This window comes from Hemitrygon akajei, unplaced genomic scaffold, assembly GCF_048418815.1.
Source record: "Hemitrygon akajei unplaced genomic scaffold, sHemAka1.3 Scf000038, whole genome shotgun sequence".
NCBI lineage: Eukaryota > Metazoa > Chordata > Chondrichthyes > Myliobatiformes > Dasyatidae > Hemitrygon > Hemitrygon akajei.
The window spans coordinates 5,289,932-5,311,218 of record NW_027331924.1 but is presented as its reverse complement, the minus strand read 5'-3'; positions in this window follow the sequence as shown (position 1 = coordinate 5,311,218).

Genomic DNA, 21,287 nt, shown 5'->3' with positions numbered 1-21,287 from the left:
TGTCTAACTTCAGCTTTCCCTTCAGCCCTGCCGGAGGAACAGGTACCCGCCCAGGGGACACGGGGTGATGTGCAGAAGGCACCATTAAAAGCTGCTGGACTAATAGAGGTGACAGTGGAGATTTTGCATAACTGCAGACAGTGGAAAGGAAGGAACCTTCTATATCTGTGACGAGGTTGTGGCCGGTTTTATCGAGTGTTTTGGGTCCTACTTTGGATCCGCAGAATTTGACTCCGTGACGGAGTAGGAACTGGCCCAGGAACTTGGTATCGCACAGTACCGAGGAGAGCAGAAGGGTGTGTGAAAATATTGATCCATTCAAATCCCACACATGCTGAAGCATGCGCTCTCAGAGGGATGATGTGAACGAGGGAAAAGGGATTGAGGGAGAAAGGTACAGAGGAGGGTAAGGGGAAACAGGGTTCTATAACGACCCTATCACAGAACAAGGTTTGCAGTGGCAGAATGAAGGGAGACGGGGTGCTGATCAGGATGAGCTGCCACCGAGCTCAACAGCGCCGCCTAATGACTAGGTAGTCGAACACGCGGTTGGAATACCGTACTTCCAACTGTTCCAACTGTACCGTTCCCACTGTTATGAATCCCCAAAGAAATGACGCAATTCCGGACGGGAAGTTTATTTTGCCATTGATTGCCCACAACCCAAGTGGGTTGGGACTTGTCAGGATGTAACAATGGCCCATTGCCCCCTGGAAGGTCAACAGCGTTATCTAAAATGCAATGCCCATGATGCTGATGAAAAGCCACGACTTGCATCCAGAGTTATCCCTAGGGGGAGTCCAAATTGTATGTGCGTTCACCACATGGTTGGAGCTGGACCCCTTGTAGAAACTAAAGTAGGAATACAACGCGTAAAATTTCTTCGGAATGCAGGAAAGTCTCGAACCACCCTAAAAATGGCTATGTTCAATGCAACACATTGGGAAATACAAGATACGGTTATTGTAAATGGATTGAATTGACATTCATAAGTGTGGAAGTTGAGTACCCTTTGAAATATATTCGAAACTTTGAGATTTTTTATGTATTAAATCTTGTAATGTCACAAATGGACCCTGAATTATACCAGTGTGCTTTGCTATATGCTGAGTGAGGATGTGGCAGGAGGCATGTTCATTGTGTAACAGGTAAGGTCTGTCCATTGCGAGGCCTTGAATAAAAGCGTTGCAGTCGCTAAGTAGAGGAGCTGACACCCAGAATAGCGTGTGGAGATGGCTTTCTCCTTGTAAGTCATAAGCGTACTGCTGAACAGTTGAACTCTGTGTGTGTGTGTGTGTGTGTGTGCGTGTGTGTGTGTGTTTCTGTGTGTGAGCGGTGTGAGCGTGGGAGAGGAAAAGTCGTTCTGTGTTTGCTCAATCGATAATAAGAGAGAGTTCGAATGAATCTCGGGCTTCGAAAGACCAAAAATAAGGTGATCAAGGGATATATTTTATTCTGACTTGAATTCGCTTTTGTGTTAAAAATGTATTATTGTGTCAGGGCCTCACGCAGCAGTAACCCCCCCGCCCCCTCCCCCCCGTCCCCGTCCCTGTTTCTTTATAACATGTGAAAATGGACTGGTTATTTTATGTTTTGCAATTATTTTTGTGGCGCAAAACAGCTGCAGGGGACAACGTTTCTGTTCCGTTTTTATTTGTTTTTGTGCATTTGGTGCGGAAGAGGAGTTGTTGATCATGTTGCTGTTCTTCCTTATCTTGGTTTCGAGACTATCTGGAGAAGAATCACAGGATTGTGTACTGCATACATTTTCTGATAATACATGAAATGACATGAATGAAGAAATGAAAGAATGATACAAACATGGATTTTTGTGCTGTCTTGTCTCTCTCTCTCTCTGTGCGCACGCGCGCGCTTGTGTGTGTTTCTTTGTGTTTCCCTATTTGTTTTTCATGTAATTGATATTAAAACCACACGCATTCCACACTGGAAATGAGCAATCCTGGTTTAGCCGATGGAAATCCGTGCATCTGTATTCGGATATGAGATGCCTACATTCCAGGAGAAAATTACTCATTGGTGTACCGTTACGTTTGGGAATTTGAAATTAACAATTTTGTTTAAATTGGAATAATTTGAGACCAATCCTAAAAGTTGTTCAACTAACAAGATACCGTTCGTTTATAGAACAGAAAAGATGTCAAAACTTATGACATATTCTGAATTTGTGATTTCTTGGAAAATAGTTTTGATGAAATCAGTGTTTTGTCATGTAAATTGCAAACAGAAAAAATAGGTAAAGAGTTTTCTGGTTGGCACCACATTAATACAGTACGTAGATGACCCCCTGTTGAAACCCCCGAAAGGAAACTTGTGATCAGGGCTCCATAAGCTAGCTACATAAGCCAGTTATGAAAGTTCAAAAAGTATCAAAGCAGAAATTAGTTTCTACAACCAGAAGTTATTTACCTAGGATGTACCCAGGACAGAAGGTCATCGATTAAGACTTCTGTTAAAGACGGATGCGAACGACTCACAGAGAACTGATACACTTTCTAAGAATGATATCTGATATTGTAGACAATGGATTTTAGATTGTGCAGGTATTGTTAGGCCCACCCTTGTGGTGTCAGAGGCAAGCGACCTACTCAGTTGATCCTGATGACATCTCCCACTTTGGGTATAAGAATGTATTAGAAATTATTTATGTGTTCTCACGATGGGCTGAAGCATTTGTTTGTGGAAAAGCAATGATGCAGCTGCAGTGACAAAATGTTTGTTAAAGGAAGTAACCCGGGATCTGGGATCCCCTGGAAACTATCCGGTGACAACGGTACTCATTTCACTGGTAAAGTCATTGAAGTTGTATGCAAAGCCTAACAAGCGGGTCAAAATTTCCATTGTCGCTCCCATCCACAGTCAGCGGTACGAGTCGAAAATATGAACGGAATCATTAAGAATATACTTAGGAAGATTTGTGAGGAAATGAGACTAAAGTGGAAATAGGAGCTGCATTTGGTTCTGATGACTACAGAAGCCACTGCCAAAGGAACCATTGGGCTGTCCCCACAACGGGACTGCCGTCTGATGCGCCATCAGGAATTAAACAAGTGCGTGTACACCACTTGGATGAGAGCATGTTCAATTATGGTATCGCCTGAAAAAATCACTAAATATCATCAACAGGTAAGAGAGGCCCAGCAAACTGTAGAGACCGTCAAATGCTACCACAGTGAACCGGTGACTACGTGGTGGTGCGGACATTTAAAAGGGAGATGTGTTTGGAGCCTCGGTTTGAAGTACCATTTCCGGTATTGCTGGTCACTAATCATGGTGGGAGAAAGGCCGTCGTGGATTCACGCCTCTCACTGCAAGAGGATGCTTGACGACGGGAAAAAGATAAAACCACTGAGAGACCGAATGGTGTCGGTTGGATTAGCTCTTGTCCTTTCCCGGACGGATGTGGTCGCCACAAACATCCAAGCTGCTGAGTTTGTATGGGTGTCCTGGCACATGTAGAAATAGATGTGTCCCGTTTAACTGTGATCGTCAATGAAATACAGATGAACTGTTACTTTAACTGGTCCAGGTCCTCAGTCCAGGATATGTTTGGTTTCTAGTCAGGGCTGATGGGACTTGGAAACATAGACCCCTTTCATTCCCTTATCAGTACAGTCAGAATGTCACTTTGTCTGGATGAAGATATAAATTTGAAAACGAGTGTTGTAGAGAATGATTTGCCCCAACTCAACAATGTTAACCGAGGTTAAAAAGACTTGGTGATGTCCTCAGAGAAACGTGCAAAGATAGAAAACCTACAGCACATTATCGGCCTTTCGGCCCATACTGCAATGCCGAACATGTAATTACTTTAGAAATTAACACCGGTTACCAATTGCCCTCTATTTTTCTAGCTCCGTGCAACTAACCAGGAGTCTCTTAAAAGACCCTATTGTATCCGTCTCCACCACAATCGCTGACAGCTTATTCCACGCACTCACCAGACTCTGCGTAAAAAAAAACCTTACCCCTGACATCTCCTCTGGCCCTTCTTCTAAGCACCTTAAAACTATGGCCTCTCCTGTTAGCCATTTCAGCCCTGGGAAAAAGCCTCTGACTATCCACACGATCAATGTCTCTCATCACATTATGCACATCCATCAGGTTACCTCTCATCCTCCGTCGCTCTAAGGAGTAAAGGCCAAGTTCACTCAACCTATTCTCCAAGCCATATATGTCAAACTCAAGGCCCGCGGGCAAAATCCGGCCCGCGGTGGAATTATCTTTGGCCCGCGAGATAATATCTAATTACTATTAAAGCTGGCCCCAGTAATCAAACGCCTATGGCGTTCGCAGGCGTCCGACTGATCCGGCCCGCATGAAGCTGCATTTTGCTCAATCCGGCCCGTGACCTAAAATGAGTTTGACACCCCTGCTCCAAGCCATGCTCCACAACCAAGACAACATCCTTGTGGATCTCCTCTGCACCCTTTCTATAGTTTCCGCATCATTCCTGTGGTGAGGTGAGCAAAGCGCTCCAAGTGGAGTCTGCCCAGGGTCCTATATAGCTGTACCGTTACCTCTCGGCTCCTGAACTCAATGCATTCTTAACCACACAGGGAAGGTGACACTTGCCAAGGAGATCAGCAAGGCAGCTCCGGAGCTCATTAACATGGCAGCAGCATTGGAAAAGTTAGCAAATGAAATTACTTATACTCTCGAACAAACCCTACAAGCAATATCTGAATTGTTGGCGAAATCGGTGACGGTTCGTAAAGTGGCATTGCAAATCCGAATGGCTTGGACTTTGTTTTCATGGGGAAAGGGGCCACATGATGAATCAGGAGAATATACTTCACGTAACAGCTCACATCCGTGAGGGCACCGAGAAGCTGAAGGAAGAAGGAGACCATTTCCATCATTACAACCCCCAGGAAGCTGTCGGCCGTCTGGGATGGTGGACTGCTGCCCTGTATTATGGAAAGACCACCGGTATTATAATATTGGCAGCCACCATCTTGTAATTTTGTGTAGGACTAAGGAAAGGGTATTGAAAATGGGAACCCTTTGATGTGGACTCGGAAAAGACGATTGTGCTGACTCAAAGGCGGAAATGTGGAAATATATTCGAACCTTTGTCATGTAATAGAATGGAACCTGTAAGATCCCACAGTTGTTTGCTATATGCTGAGTGTGTACTTGACAGGCACCATGTAATTGATCATTGTTCACTGTGTCACTGAGAGGAGGTTGATATGCACTGGAGCAGCCACCGGCAGAACAGATGACAGCCAAAGCACAGACTGACAATTTGTATTGAACAGCAAACTTCGTAAGCTGCAAAGCAGAAGCGATCTCTCGCCATGGAGAGTGGAGATGCTTCTCATTACAGCTCGCAGTAAGCATGACTCTGAACAGATCCACTCTGTGTTTCTGGTTCTTTGTTGACAGACCTGAAGAAATGCACACGACATACAGATGACAATGAACAACAGAGCCAGATCCGGGTCTCAGTTGCTTTGGGGGTGCACACTGATTTGAGAGTTGAATGAGAGTTTGCCGGTCAGCAGAGATTTATGGGTGTAAACAGATTTGCAGATACTGTATATGAAGAGTTGGGTGTGTTGGCGGATTCGGGGGTGAACGCTGACTTTGAGGAGCTGTTGGATTTGGAGATGTGTCGAATCACAAGGTTGTTTCTTTTAAAGATAAACGCGATATGAACTTTGATCTCTGTACTTGCTTTTTTTATAATGTAAGCCACCCTTTTCTGAACTATTTGGAATGATTCTTGCGCTGGGATAATCTAATGTGCATGTTGGAAAATCAGTGGGTTCGGGTGCGCAGCGGATTCGGGGGTGCAGACGGATTTTAGAATATGTACTGATTTAGGAATGCTTTGGAGAATATGGTGGATGAACAGGGATTTGGGAATGTGGACAGGAATGGGTGTTTGCCAGCTAATATTGGGATGCATGCGGATTGAGGGCACACATTAACTCAGTTGCACAAGGATTTGGGGCGCACACGTATTTGTTTTTCGGTGCAAATTTGAGTGTGTGCAGAGATTTGGGAATGTCGGCGGATTTCAGGATGCATACGGAATTTGGGGGTTTGGTGGTTTTTGCAGCACACATTTGGGGTGTGTATGCATTTCAGAGTTCTGAAGATTTGGAGGTGTGACGACTATCAAACTTGTTATATTTATAGATAATTTAACAATAAATGCATTTTTGAGTGTTGAAGTCTGTTCTTGCTATTTTCCAAGGTGGAGACAGCCGTTTTGTGAACTATTTGAAATGATTTTGCTCTGAGATGATCCAATGTACAAGTGTGTCTGCTGATTTGGAGCTCTGACGAATCTCAATGTTTTTGAATTTGTACGCAGATTAATCATGAATGCAATCTGAATTTTGACCTCTGCTCTTGAATTTTATGGTTCAGGCAGCCACTGTGTGAAGTGTTTGAAATGAGAGTTTGAGAGCATGTGCAGTTTGCGGGGACAGATGGGAAGGAACTGAACCGAGGGGATAAATTGAACTCGAGATCTGTGGATAAGTGTACAGTCAGGCAGGGACAGGCAGAGACAATGGGTCGATCCACACAGAGACACAGAAACACGCTACACGGAACTGCACTTTCTTATCCGCCTCTCCAGCGCTCCGCCGTGTTCTTTAACACATACGTGGTGATATGATTGAAACACACTCAACCCCCTACTAGACTTTATGGCCATGTATTAGGGTTAAGGGTGGGTCCCGGACGAGCACCGAAATGTTCCGACTGTGACTATGTCAGTGAAGATGTTGGCGTGTTTTGTGGATGTGAAAGTGTTTATTCACCATCACAAGCAGATCTTTTCTTGGCGACCCCCTCGTTAGAGTCCCCCAAACACAAACTAATCCAAGTGTTTATACTCTCTAGGGGAATGGTAACAGTAGGTGATTCAATACAATTTTACAAGCTACAAGAGCATAATTTACTTCAATATGTCGTGTGTCTCAGTTGGCTCCATTGATGTACATATTTACAGTGGGAGCACATTGAATTGATAAGAAACCACTGAAGGTTCAGTCACCTTTGTTGGGACAAACTAATTCACACAAACAGTCCAAACATTGCACTAGTTAATTATTTAATCGCAATCTGTCACCACGGGGATTGCACCTGCCTGACATAATTGTTTTGTAAATAATTTTAAAACAGTTATTTTTAAATTGTTGAAATGTGTCCCCGTGGAGTCGCTAAATCGTATTTAAAACCCCAGACATGTGCTGCCTTAACATTTCATTCCGAGAGATCGCCTGTAGCACAGTGGGGACAGGTCACTGGACAGAGAAAATGCCTGCAATGTTCGATAGGTACAGTAATGTGGAGAAAATATTGTACGTGTTCATTGCCGCCATTGGAGTTCCTGGTGAGTGAGCAGAGCAATTCATGTTCGGTATTTCTGTGTGCTAACCATGTGAATCTGTTTATGATCATTTGACAGGCTTCTAACTTGATGATCATTGTAGAAATATCCGTCAGAGATATTGATCCTGTCAGTTCAACACTCTGACTTTTCATATTTAATGACAAGCGGAGCTAAACTCCTGTCTCTCATCCAACTCATGGGATTGACTCGAACGTTGTTCTTGCCTTCAATGACACCTTGTCCGGAGTTGTCCCAGTGTGGGGACAGGCAGCTCTCCCGCAAGCTGGGACTGGGATCGGTTTACGTTGTAAAGGTCACTGTTTCTGAGTTATTGACCCGAGAGAAACCCTGGTCCTGTGTTTCATGTCTCCCTGTGGAGTTCGTCACAGTCGGATCTCACTGCCTGTCGGTCAATAACTGGGTCTGTAAACACAAAGTACACAGCTGGGGTCAAAGCAACACGTACAGCAAGCTGGATGAACTCAGCAAGTCGGACAGCATCCGTGGAAACGAGCAGTCAACGTTTCAGGCCGAGACGCGTTTCCACGGATGCTGTCCGACCTGCTGAGCTCCTCCAGCTTGTTGTACGCGTTAATAATTGGGTCTGATCATCTGAACCAGTGTCCGCGGATCTGCTGACGAGAGTTATCGAATTGAGCTGCGCTGTAGAATTAATCCATTAACGGAGCCGCTCAGCCTCAGGTTACTGAGTTGTTCCTGCTTTCCCTCTGAGACGCGTCGTAAATTGCACCGCTTCGTCCTGTAGAGAAGTCTCGGCCCAAAACCGAAGTTTGTTCAATTCCATGGGTGCTGCCTGAGCTGCTGAGTCCCTCCTGTACTTTTTGTGTGTTGCCTCCCTCCGTATCTTTTCTCGGCCCCATCAGATGCTGAGTTTCCAGGGGCCTGGTCAGTCACGGTTAAATCAGTGAAACCGGTCACGTTAGTGACTGGAATAGGGATCAGCACCGATCTTTGTTGTTCATGCAGATCGCTTTTATCGTCGACGATTGTTCACACATTGTGTTATCCCCACACTGAAGAAGGCAGGTTAGAGACAGTGACCCATTAAATTAGCAGCTGTTCATAGACTGTAGAGCTCCAGACCTTTTGCTGAAACCCGATCCCTTGAGGAATTATTTCAGTAATGCCCTCTGTCTGTTATCTCTCTCTCCCTCACTCTCTCTACCCGATCCCCCTCCCCCACCCCATCGCCCTCCCCCTCCCCTCCCCTCTCCCCGTCTCCCGCCCCCTCTCCCTCCTCTTCCCCCCCCCACCCAACGCACAGTGAATTTAGTTGCGATTGTGATCCTGTCCCGGGGAAAGTGCGGCCTCTCTACCTGCACCACTCGCTACCTGGTTGCCATGGCAGCGGCGGATCTACTGACCATTGTCATCAGCGTCATTTTGAAACGACTCAGAGTGTTTTACTTCCCGTGGAGTTTTCTGGGCATCACCCCTGTGTGCAGTGTTATCGATGTACTGAGCTTCACAGCCACACACTGTTCTGTCTGGTTCACCGTCACTTTCACCTTTGATCGGTTTGTCGCCATTTGCTGCCAGAAGCTGAAAACAAAATATTGCACCGGGAAAAGTGCGGCTGTGGTTCTAACAGCAACCGGTGTACTGTCCTGTCTGAGAAACGTTCCCCGATACTTCACATGGGAACCCACGGTAATAATCGACAATGTACCGTGGCTCTGTAAACTGAAGGACAGTTATTTCACTGATCCCTGGTGGGTTGGATACGACTGGCTCGATACGGTTTTAACTCCGTTCCTCCCTTTCGCTGGGATCCTGCTGCTCAGCGCTCTGACAGTCAGTCACATTTTAGTGGCCAGTCGGGTCCGTAAGGGGCTGAAGGGTCAGAGAACCGCAGTGACCCGGAGATGCAGAGCAGGAGAAGGTCTGTGGTTTTACTCTTCACCCTCTCCGGCAGCTTCATCCTCCTGTGGATGACAATGGTTGTAAATTTCATATATTATCAGGTCTCAGGAAAAGGATTCGATTTCAATGATTCTGAATTGATCTTTCACTACGTCGCGATTTTGCTGAGTGATTTCAGCTGCTGCACAAACACATTTATTTACGCTGTCAAAATTCAGGGAACAGATAATTAGGGCGGTGAAATATTCTGTCCCCTCGGTGCCTCATTTCATTAATAAAGCCGCGTCCTGATCACAAGCCGGAGGCGGCCGCAGTGTCTCCAATCGGGACGTCAGCTCCTCACATTCACCGCCTGATCTCTCAGTTGTTATTCCGGGACCGACTGTCCCGTCGACCGGCAGGTCTGGGACATTAGGGTAGTGTGTTTCTGGGGAGGGGCAAACCACTGTCCTGGACTGGCCAGCTGTCAGTCAACGAACGACTCTGGAATGCCAGCCACCCATTAGTCTGTGAATATGTCGATCTATCCCTATTCCCGCCCACCAACCTCACAGACCGACTTTCCCACAAGACAGCGGGAATTCTAGTCTGATGCATGGTTGGATAATCCAATGTCAAACTCACCAGTTTCCGCCTTCTCCTTGAATGATTGGCTAACGTGAATATAAATAGGGCGGGCTTTGGATACATGGTGGTTGACACTCTAACATAATGCGCATTCCCGCCACTAATTGGACTGGAATTTGGTGTAGGGAATTGGGAAATAAAACTCCCCCAGCGATTGCAATGAAATCTGCATTTCATTTCTATCCACCTGATCACCTTCACCCTGAAATATTCTGCAAATGTGTCTCCCTTATTGCCCAGTGTCCCACTAGATTTACCATAAGCCCCTAATTCTTAACCCTTCAAACCCAGAAGCAGGTTCTGATTTGCAAAGTGGAAGGTCTTTATCTAGAGTTGAATCTTTAACAGCTTTTCTAATTAAACTATCAACCCGCTCATTCACACCCAATTCTGAATGCACGCCCAATCCAAGTGAACCACAATATTCGACAACACACCCCTACATCTGATCTGCGCACGTCCGGAAATCGGTGTGTAACCCGTATATGGGCCTACATACCATTAACCCTGTGTACATCTGTGCATCCCATATTGGCCGACGCATTCTCAAACGCATGTACACCCCAAATCCATGTTCACCCCCAAATCTGAGCACTCCTCCAAATCCGCAAGCAACCCGCAAATCAGTGTGTACACCCAAATCCATAGACTTCCCCACCCCTCGTGCTCCCCCAAATTCTTATGCAACACCAAATCTGTCCGCCCCAAACACTCTGACACCTCGACGTGCACATTAGATTATTCCTGAGAAAGAATCTTTTCAGTGCATTGGTAAGGAACGAACCTATAAATGAAACGACCTTGAGAAACGTCACAACTCCAAACCCGCAGACACCACAACTCTGAGAGACCCCGAAATCCGAGAAAATCCCTATGTTGACCTACTCACTCCTAATTCAACGGGCACCCTCAAATCAGTGGGCATCCCCCTATTTGACAAGGTTGCCCTAAATCTACGCAATCCACAAATCAGTGTGCATTCCCGCATGCATAATGGGTTACCGAACAGTTGAAATCCGTTCAAATAGTTCAGAGAATCGCTGTCTTTACGCAACCGAAACTCAGTTTGCAACTCCAGACCGGCTGACGTACCCGAATCTGGCTGTAACACTAAATCCGTGTGCACCCCCAAATCTGCGCGCATCCCTAAACAGGAGCGCACTCCATAATCATTTTGCAGACCAACCCGCTGAAAACTCCACATGCACATTAGCTAATCCCAAAGAATCATTTTCAAACAGTACACAAAACGGCTGACTCGATATTAAACACTCGCACGCAACCCGGAATTCTTGTGTAAATCTAAATCGGCTGGCATACGCTGATTCGAGTGTAATCCCATATTCAACAACACACATCCCCGAATAAGAGCGCACCGCAAAATCTATGTTCGCCAATTGAAAGGGCAAAGTACAGAGGTTATAAAAGTATCGGAAATTAAAACACGTCACAACGCCAAATCCGCAGTCTCCAAAAAATCTGTGATTTCAGCTGCTGCACAAACACAGTTATTTACGCGGTGACTCAGTAAAAATTCAGGGAGCAGATAATTAGGGCGGTGAAATATTCTGTCTCCTCGGTGCTTCATTTTATTAATAAAGCTGCGTCCTGAGCACAAGTCGGCCAAAGACAGAGACACACACCGGTATCAGGCAAAATAAACGCCCATCCAGCCTTTTCTCCTGCATCGGATGGTCACATTCGTCAGCTCCCGTTATCTCCAACAATATCTCAAACACTGTTGGCAGTGAAACTTTTGCCGGGACGTTATACTTTCCCACACCAGAAATTGTCATGAGGATTGAAATGATGTATCATCCCCTCATTAATAACACAGTGCTCAAAGGAATTTCGTGACGTCAGAACCTTCAATCCATTTGTAAATGGTCGTGTCTTATTTCACCAGGGGAATAGGCGCAACTCTCTGTTTCCCTGGTGCGACATTGGCCAGCAAAGTCATGAGGACACGACGATTTCTGGTGTGGGAAAGTATAACTTTCTGGCAAAAGTTTCACTGCCAACTGTGTTCGGGGTATTGTTGGAGATAATGAAGAGAGTAGACGCTGCAGACAATCGGAGACAAAGTTCTGTCGTCTACCAGGCATCGGGGAATATGACTTTTGGAAGAATAGACTGTTTAATTATAACGGGCTCCTTTTAATTTTATTTTTTATTTCCTCGACTAATTCCATAGTTAAGCTGCAATTTATAAATATTATTATTTCGTGCGACGAGCTGAAACAGGGGCAGCAAATCAGACGTCATTCACACAAACCGGGGTTTGGGAGGGCGAACATCCGAATCTCACGGATTTGGCGGGACCGGGGTGTGTAAACCCTGGTCTTACGAGACTGGAGAAAGGCGGGTTACTCGGCGCTGAGTTGGGAGACTGCCAGTGAGAGATAATGAGCCGTGAGACGCCCGGGAAGTTTCAGAATCAATCTTGTGATTCGTCACTAACCCAGATCCACAGACACCCACGAAACAGTGTGCAAACCCATATTTGTGATCATCCCCATCTTCGATGGCACAACACTAAATCTGCACATATCCACAAATCTGTGTACACCCGCAATCGCGCTGACACCCCTACACACACATTTCATTATCCCAGAAAAAAAATCATTTCAAATAATTCACAAAATTGCTGCCTCCACCTTAAGGAAATAGCAAGAGCAAAGTTCAGTTGAAGGTGCACTCATAGATTTATATTTTTCAAGGAGGGGACAGCGATTTTTATACTGATTCCTGCTCTGGGAGAGTCACCTGTGTGGGCTTATGCACAGATTCGGGGTGCGCACGTATGTGCGGTGCATACCGATTTGGGATATGTGTCTATATCGGGTTTTTTTCGGTGATACTGGGGTGCACACGGATTTGGGGTGCCCACGGATTTGGGGTGCACACGGATTTGGGGTGCGCACGGATTTGGTGTGCACACAGATTTGGGTTGCACACGGATTTGGTGGTGCACATGGATGTGAACAGATTTAGGGGTTTGTCAGCTACAGTGTGAATGCACATGGAATTTGGGGTGTCGGTTGCTTTGCCGGTGCACACTAATTCGGCGGCGTCGGTGTGTCGGCTCTCAAGGTTGTTTCATTTGAACTTTAATAATAAATGCATATTGATGTTTGACCTCTGTTCTTGATTTTTGTGTTGTTGGCAGCTGTTTCTGATCAAATTGGAATTAATCTTGCTCTGGGAAAATCTAATGTGGACGTAGGGGCGTCGACAGTTTCGGTAATGAGCACGGTTTGGGGTTACACAGAGATTTGAGGACGTGCGCTGATTTTGGAGTGGTTTGTGGAATATGAGGGTGCACGGGGATTTGGGGATGTGCGTAGAAATTGCAGTTCTTTCAGCTAACATTGGGGTGCACAGGGATTCGTGGTGTCGGCGGATTCCCGGGCATATACTGACTCGGGGGAACACACGGATTTGTGGGTGTGCGCAGATCTAGGGGAGAGTTGTCCAGCATGGGTTTGCATGTGGATTTCGGAGGGCGCACGTATCTGGGTGTGGGTGTGGAATTGGGAATGTTGCCGGAGTTAGGTGTGCACACGAATTTTGGGGAATCGGTGGTTTTGGAGCATGATCATGGGCTTGGGGGTGCGCACGTATTTCCGGGTTCTCAGGATTTGGAGGTGTGACGACTCTCAGTTGTTGCATTTTTAGATACTGTAATAATAACGCACTTTGAACGTTGAATTATTTTCTCAGGTGGAGGCAGCCGCTTTGTGGACTAATTAAAAGGCTTATTGCTCTGGGATAATCCAATGTGCATGTCTGCTGATTTGTAGCTCTGACGGATCTCAAGGTCGTTTCCTTTGTACATACAATTTGAACTTTGACCTCTGTTCTTGCATTTTTATGGTTCAGGCGCCATTTTGTGAAGAGATTGAAATTATTCTCACTTGGATAATCTAATCAGTAAGTGAAGGTATCAGCGGTTTGCTGTGCGTACAGATTTAGGGGTGCGTGAAGACACAGTGAGCAGTCGGTAGAACAGAGGGATCTGGGAAAACAGATTCATAATTACCTGAAAGTGGTTTCACAAGTAGATTGGGTGGTGTAGAGAGCTTTTGGTACTTTGGACCATAAATCAAGTTGCTGAGTACAGGAGATGGGGGCTATGATTAAGTTGTGTAAAGGGGATTTCTTCTTTTTCTTTGTTACTGTGTATGTAATCAAAATGGCTTCTTTGTTTTGTTAAAAGTAGGAATGCTTCTTTGTTGCGAGAGAGTGCAGGAAGCTTGTTTGGGTTAAAATTTACTGATAATGAGAATTATATTCATTTGTTAACCAATTGGGATTAATGTTGTTCTCTCTTCTGAGTCTGTAAGCTATTGTTGGCGGGCTTTTGGGGAGATCGGTGCGAGGGGTTGAGAGAGAGAGAGGACGCGATGCTGTAAACTGGGCTAGGAACGGACCCCAAGCAGGGGTCCAAGGCCAGGAGGTACCCTGAGGAGAGGAGATGAAGATAGATGTGCTTGGTTGATCACTTCGGATGGTCCTAAGCTGTGAGTCGAGGAGTTCGGAGGGGATCGAATGGTGGCCAGAAGACTTCGGTAATTGAGCTCCAACGGTTGTGCACGAAGTGGTTTGGATTTTGAATAGTTTGGCTCCTTTTCTTTATTTTTTTCCTTCATATATACTCTATCGTTATTAATCACTTAGTTATAGTAACCTTTATAAATTGTACTCATTTAATCGCATATGGTGTACTGTCTGTTTTTGGGCGAGGCAGGGACATCACACAGCATCCACACTATCTGATTACCCAGTTTGGCGGGGCCGAAGGCTGCTCCCCCTAGACGAGAACGAGCTGAGCGAGCCTGAGGCGACCCAGGGGGTTACAGTTGTATAAGAGGTTGTTGCCGCTTCATTTGGAGGATTATGGGTAGTTTCTGTTACCTGCCTACAGGAAATGCATGAATAAAATTGTAAGACCACAGAGAAAATTTATAATATGATTCCTGGGACGTGCAGACCTATGTTGCCGGGAATTATGACTTTATTCCCTGGAACATAGGACGATGATGGGAGTCTTCATAGAGGTATACAACATTATGAGTGTTATAGACAGAGTAAATGCAGCCAGGATTTTTCCTATGAGGTTCCGTTAGACTGGAATAAAGGTCGCAGTTAAATATTTATCGGGAAGTTTATTGGTGAAAGAGGTGCAGGACTGGATAAGTGAGGACAGATGGGCCCTAATAGACCTAATAGAGGACAGATGGGTATCGTCTCCCTCTCCTATTCCATCCTCCTTTCCCTTCTTACATTGCTTTCTTTACTTCACCCCTACACCCTCCTTCCGGTTGCACTTATCAGCTTGTGTTTCTTCCTCTCATCCCCACAACCTCTAAGCCTGACTCCTAATTTTATTCCTCAGTCCTGCTGAAGGATCCCGGCCAGAAACGTCGACTGTGCTCCCTTCCAAAGACTCTGCACAGCCTGCTGAGTTCCTTCAGCAATTTTGTGTGTGCTACTAGTTACCCTGTCACCCCTTTCTCTTTCTCCCATCACCTTTCTCTTTCACCCATCACCTTTCTCTGGTTCCACTCATCCTTCCTTTCGTCAGTGTTCCACTCTACTCCTCTATTAGATTCGTTTTTCTGCCGCTCTTTAACTTTTCCAGCTCTCATCTCCCAGCCTCTTGAGTTCAGTTCCATCACCTCCCACCAACCTTGTCCCTCATCTACCAAATGCCAGTTTGTACTTCTACCACTTTCTTCAATTTACCATTCTAGCATCTATCCCCGTCCTTTCCGGTCCGATGAAGTGACATTTTACAAAACGTTGACTGTCGTCTGTTAACTGTTGGGTGTTGTCCAGAGTGGAGAGATCATTGCGGCTGGACACCAGGAGGTGGGAGTGTTGTCCACTGCGGACCTGTCTTTCTGGCTGGACTCACCATGCAGGAGTGTTGGCCACTGCGGACCTGTTATTGCGGCAGGGCACCACCAGGTGGGAGTGTTGTTCACAGCGGAGCTGTCATTGCGGCAGGACTCCACCACGTTTGAGAGTTGTCTGCAGCAGATCTGTCTTTGTTGCTGGACTCACCAGGTAGAAGTGTTGTCCATTAGGGACCTGTCATTCCGGCAGGACACCACCGGGTGGAAAGTTACACACAGAAATTGCTGGAGGAACTCGGCGAGTTAGGTAGCCGTCTTTGAAAATAAATCAGCAGCTGACGTTTCGAGTTGAGACACTTTTTCAGGACTGGAATGGAAGGGGAAAGGCCAGAATAAAAAGGCGGGGCAGAAGGAGGAGGATAGACGTAAGGTGAATCGTGATGTCAGTTGGGTGGGAACGATAAAGTGCTGGAGAGAAAGGGATCTGATTGGAGAGGAGAGGTTACACCATGCGAGAAAGGGAAGGAGGAATGATATGCAGGTGAGAAGAAGAGGTAAGAGCCAGATTGGGGGAGAGAAGATGAAGGAAGGGGGAAGGATAAAGTTGGCTGGAAGGAGAAATCGCTACTCATGCCATCTGGTTGGGGGTTATATAAAGAAAATATAAGGTGTTGTTTTTCCAGCCGGAGGGGGGGGGGGCGGGCTTCATCATGACATAAGAGGAAGCCATGGACCGAAATGTTGGAACGGGAATGAGGATAGGAATAAAATTGTTTGGGCAGAGGGAAGTTCCACTTTTGGCAGCTGAAAAGGAAGTGCGAGACAAAACGATCCCCCCAATTTACACAGGGTCTCACCAATATACAGAAGGCTGTATCAGGAGCAGCGGATGCAATAGAGGAAGCGTTGTCTCACCTTGAAGACACTCTTTGGGCGGTGAATGGAGTAAGGGAGGAGATGAATGGGCAGGTGTAGAATTTCTCTCACTTTCAGGGATCAGTGCCAGGAGGAACATCAGTGGAAAGGGGCAAATAAAGGGAGCGATCTCTGCAGGAACCGGAAAGTGGGGGGAAGGTAAATCTGTGTTTAGACCACAAGACATAGGAACAGAATCAGGCTATTCGTTCCATCGAGTATGCTCCGCCATTTCATCATGGCTGACCAATTTCCCTCCCGAATCCATTCTTCTGCCTCCTACCGGAACAATTCACGCCCTGAGTGATCAAGAACCTATCAGCCTCCACACTCCCATCACCTGCCAACACATCCACCTGTGGCAACGAATTCAACACATTCACCACCTACTGTTATCAGCCAGGCAATTATAGGCCGGTGAGACTGATATCAGAAGTGCTAAATCTATTGGATGGTCTAAAGTCGAGTCTTGTGAATGGCCTCGGCCCGAAACATCGAATGTATTCTCTTCCTTAGATACTGCCTGGTCTGCTGTGTTCCTCCAGCATTCTGTGTGTGTTGCTTGGATTTCCAGCATCTGCAGATTCTCTCTTGTCTGTGACAATCAGTTGCATTCATTTTTACGGACAGGAAGCTGGTTTACCATTTTATCTGGAACTGGACACTTTAGTTTTGAACACTATGAGTGCGATGTTGTACTGTGAATACTCTGACCACTGTGTTTTAAATGTTTTTGTTCTATTAGTGTTCCTTCCTGTAAAATGTTTGAATAACTTGTGTTGATGTTGTTGTGACCGCGGCTTTGCCATGTGTCTGTGACGCTGCTGCAAGTCTGTTTCTCAGCGCACCTGCCTTTGATGCCATGTTCCGTACACAACCGGAAAGAAAAAGACAATAATTGTTACTCCGGATCCGATTCAGCAATAAAAAAGGAAACACACAGTCATTGTGGAAAATCATTTATTTTACCACAAGATCATTGAGATTCCACATTTGTGGAACTCTGGGTGAGAGGGAAATCAGCTTGTGTTTGGATCCAGCAGCAGACAAGTGTGTGTGTCCTTAGCAGAACAGAGGTGTTAGTTCAGAATGTTCTTTCCCAACCGTCTGCACTTATCTCATCTGTACAGCTGTATTATCGCCCTACTGAGGGGTCGTGGTCAGCACAATAATCTTAGTTCTGCAGGCTTGCAACTGAACTGGATAAATACAGGCTGTCAAGTCACAAAGCTTTCACAGCACACAACTGTAAACCCTCTCTTCCCCCTCCCCTTCTCTCTCTGCCACCCTCACCTTCTCTCTACATCTCTCCCCCAGCTCTCTCTCTCACCCTCCCCCCACACTCCACCCTCTGAGTTAGAGGGAAATCAGCTCCTGTTTGGATCCAGTAGCGGATAAGTGTGTGTGACTTTGTCAGAACAGAGGAGTCAGTTCAAAACGTTCATTCCCACCCGTCTACACTTATCTCATCTGTACAGCTGTATTATCGCTCTACTGAGGGGATGTGGTCAGACAATAATCTTAGTTTTGCAGACTTGCAACTGAATTGCAATAACTGAATTGGATAACAGGCTATCGACAAAGTCACAAAAGTTTTAACAGAAAATAACTCTTAACCCTCTCTGCCCCCTCCCCCTCTCGCCACTCCCCACCCTCTGAGTTACAGGGAAACCAGCTTGTGTTTATATCTGGGAACAATCCAAAAGGCCACAAAACTTTAACAACACACAGCTCTTCTGACTTTATATTTCAAATGTTCTTCCACAGGGCCTGTGACTTTAAATGCCTTGGTGCTACCAGTTCAGAGAGCTGACACATAAGTGCTGTCACAAAGAAGGCACAGCACTTGCACTGCTTGTGAAGTTGTACAAATTCAGCTTGTTGTCCAAAACTTTGTCAAACTTCAATAAATGCATGATAGACAATACCCTGACTGGTTGCATCACAGTCCGGGACAGAAACCAGTACCCAAGAACGGAAAGATCTACAGAAAGTTTTGGACACCTCCCAGCCCAGCAAAGAGAAATTCAGCACATCTACAAGGAGCGCGTCCACAGGAAAGCAGCATCAATGATAACCATCCCCCACCCACTCAGACCACGCTCTCTTCTCGCTGCTGCCCTGGGGAAGCAGGTCCCACACGCGTGGACACATTTTCCAGGCCTCTGCAACTCATCGTCTCAAAATGATCAGTTTGTCAGTCTTTGTGTGGAGTTTTTTATTGATTCTATTGTATTTTTCTGTTCTACTGTGGATGCCAGCAAGAAAATGAGTATCATGGCTGTATGTGGTTACGTATCTGTACTGTCAGAATAAGTTTCATTTCAAATGTGAGCAAAGGCACAAAAACTCACAGACATCCATCCAGAGGAAGAGTGAGACACGCACTCACGCGCAAACACACACACACACACACACACACACACACACACACACACACACACACACACACACACACACACACACACACACACACACACACACACACATTCACACACTCATACACTCTCTCACAAAAACACACTCACACACCAAGCCACACATGCTCGCGCAGTGAGGCTCACATTGACATAAATGTGCACACAGGCCCTGAGACTCACAGGAAACACAGTCAGACACACACATCGAGATACACACACGTGCACGCACAAACACATATACAACACATACACACTGACACTCATTAATAGAAACAAACACGCACACAGACACAAATACACACACAGACACTCACACGCATACTAGCACGCAGAGACGACTCATAGAGACAGAAACACACGCATGCACACACAGACACAGGCACACACAGACACAAAAGGAGACACAACCGCATGCACCACACACACATGCACACACAAACAACTCTCACATCTCCCTCTCCAGCTCTCCACTGTGTTTTCTGTGATTTCAATGATTGATATGTTTCATTCTTCTGAACTCTGCAAGTCCAGGCCTGGAGCCATCATTAAGTTGGCAAAGCGTTTGGACGCTGCGTCCTCTCGGGGCAAACTAAAGGTGTTTTGTTTTTCTCTCTCTCTGCTTAATGTGTTTTATATCATCACAAGACTACAAGAACTTCGAGGACTGCTGGTCCGCTGCACAAGTCAGCTGCTCGTTTCGTCTCAAGGGAAAATATTAGATCTGGCAAATCTGTTGGAATTCTTTGAAGTTATAACAATCAGGATCGACAAAGGAGAATCGGTTGATGCTGTGTATCTGGATTTTCAGAAGACCTTTGACAAGGTGCCACAGAAGCGGCTACTTACCCGTGGTATTACAGGGAATATGCTGGCATCGATAAAGCAGTGGCTGATTGGCAAGAGGCAAACAGTGGGAATAAAGGGAAACTTTGCTACTTTGTTGCCGGTGACTAGTGATGTTCCACAAGGATTTGTGTTATGTCAATAATTTTGATGAATTGACTGTTTTGAACAAAGTTTGCAGCCAATACGAAAATAGGTGGAGGGACAGCTGGTGTTGAGGAAATAGAGAGGCCACAGAAGTACTTAGACAGATTAAGAGAATGGGCGAAGAAGTGACAGATGAAATACAATGTCAGGAAATGAATGGTCATGACTTTGCTGGAAGACATGAACGCGTTGGTATTTTCCCCAAATGAAGAAACAACCATTCGAGGATTAAAGGGATTTGGGAGTAATTATGCAGCATCCCCCAAAGCCAACTTGCAGTCTGAGTCTATCGTGGGGAAGGCAAGTGCGATGTCAGCATTTAATTTCAAGAGAACCAGAATAGAAAAGCAAGGATGCAATTCTGAGGTTTTGTAACTCACTGGTGAGGCCTCACTTGGAGGAATGGGAGCATTTTGAGTCCTTTATCCTAGAGAGGATGTGTTGAAACTGGAGAGAGTTCAAATTAAGTTCACGAAAATGATTCCAGGATTTGACAGCTTGTCATTTGAAGGGCTTCTGACGGCTCTGGGCCTGTATTCACTGGAATTCAGAAGAGCGAGAGTGACCAAATTGAAAAATATCGAATGTTGGAAAGCCTGTGCAGAGGATCTGGGAGTGTCCTTTTGGAATGGCGATGAGGAAGAATTTCTTAAGCCAGGGATGAGTGAATCTGTGGAATTCCATGCTACAGCCAGCTGTGGAGGCCGTCATTATTAATATTTAAGGCAGGTTGATAGATCCTTGAATGATCTGGGCATGAAGGGTTACGGGGAGAAGGCAGGAGACTTGAGCCGAGAGGGATAATGAATCAGCCATGATGAAATTTCGGTGCGAACTCCATGAGCTGAATGGCCTAATTAAGCCCCTGTAACTTGTGGTCTTAAACAAATTCTCACTCAACATCAGCAAGAGCAAGGAGCTGATTATTAACCCCAGAGGGCGGAAACAGGAGGTCCATGAGCCAGTCCTCATCGGGGATCAAAGGTGGAGAGGGTCATCAACTTCAAACCTTCGGAAACACATTCGGCTCTTCATCTCACGTTACTACTATTTATTTATTTATTTATTTGTTTGTTTGTTTGTTTGTTTATTTATATATTTTAAAATTTGTATTTGCATCGTTTGTTGCTTTTTTGCATATTGTTCTCTCTTTTGTCCTGTTGGGTTCAGTCTTTTATGGATTCTGTTGTGGATCATTGATTTACTGGTTTTACT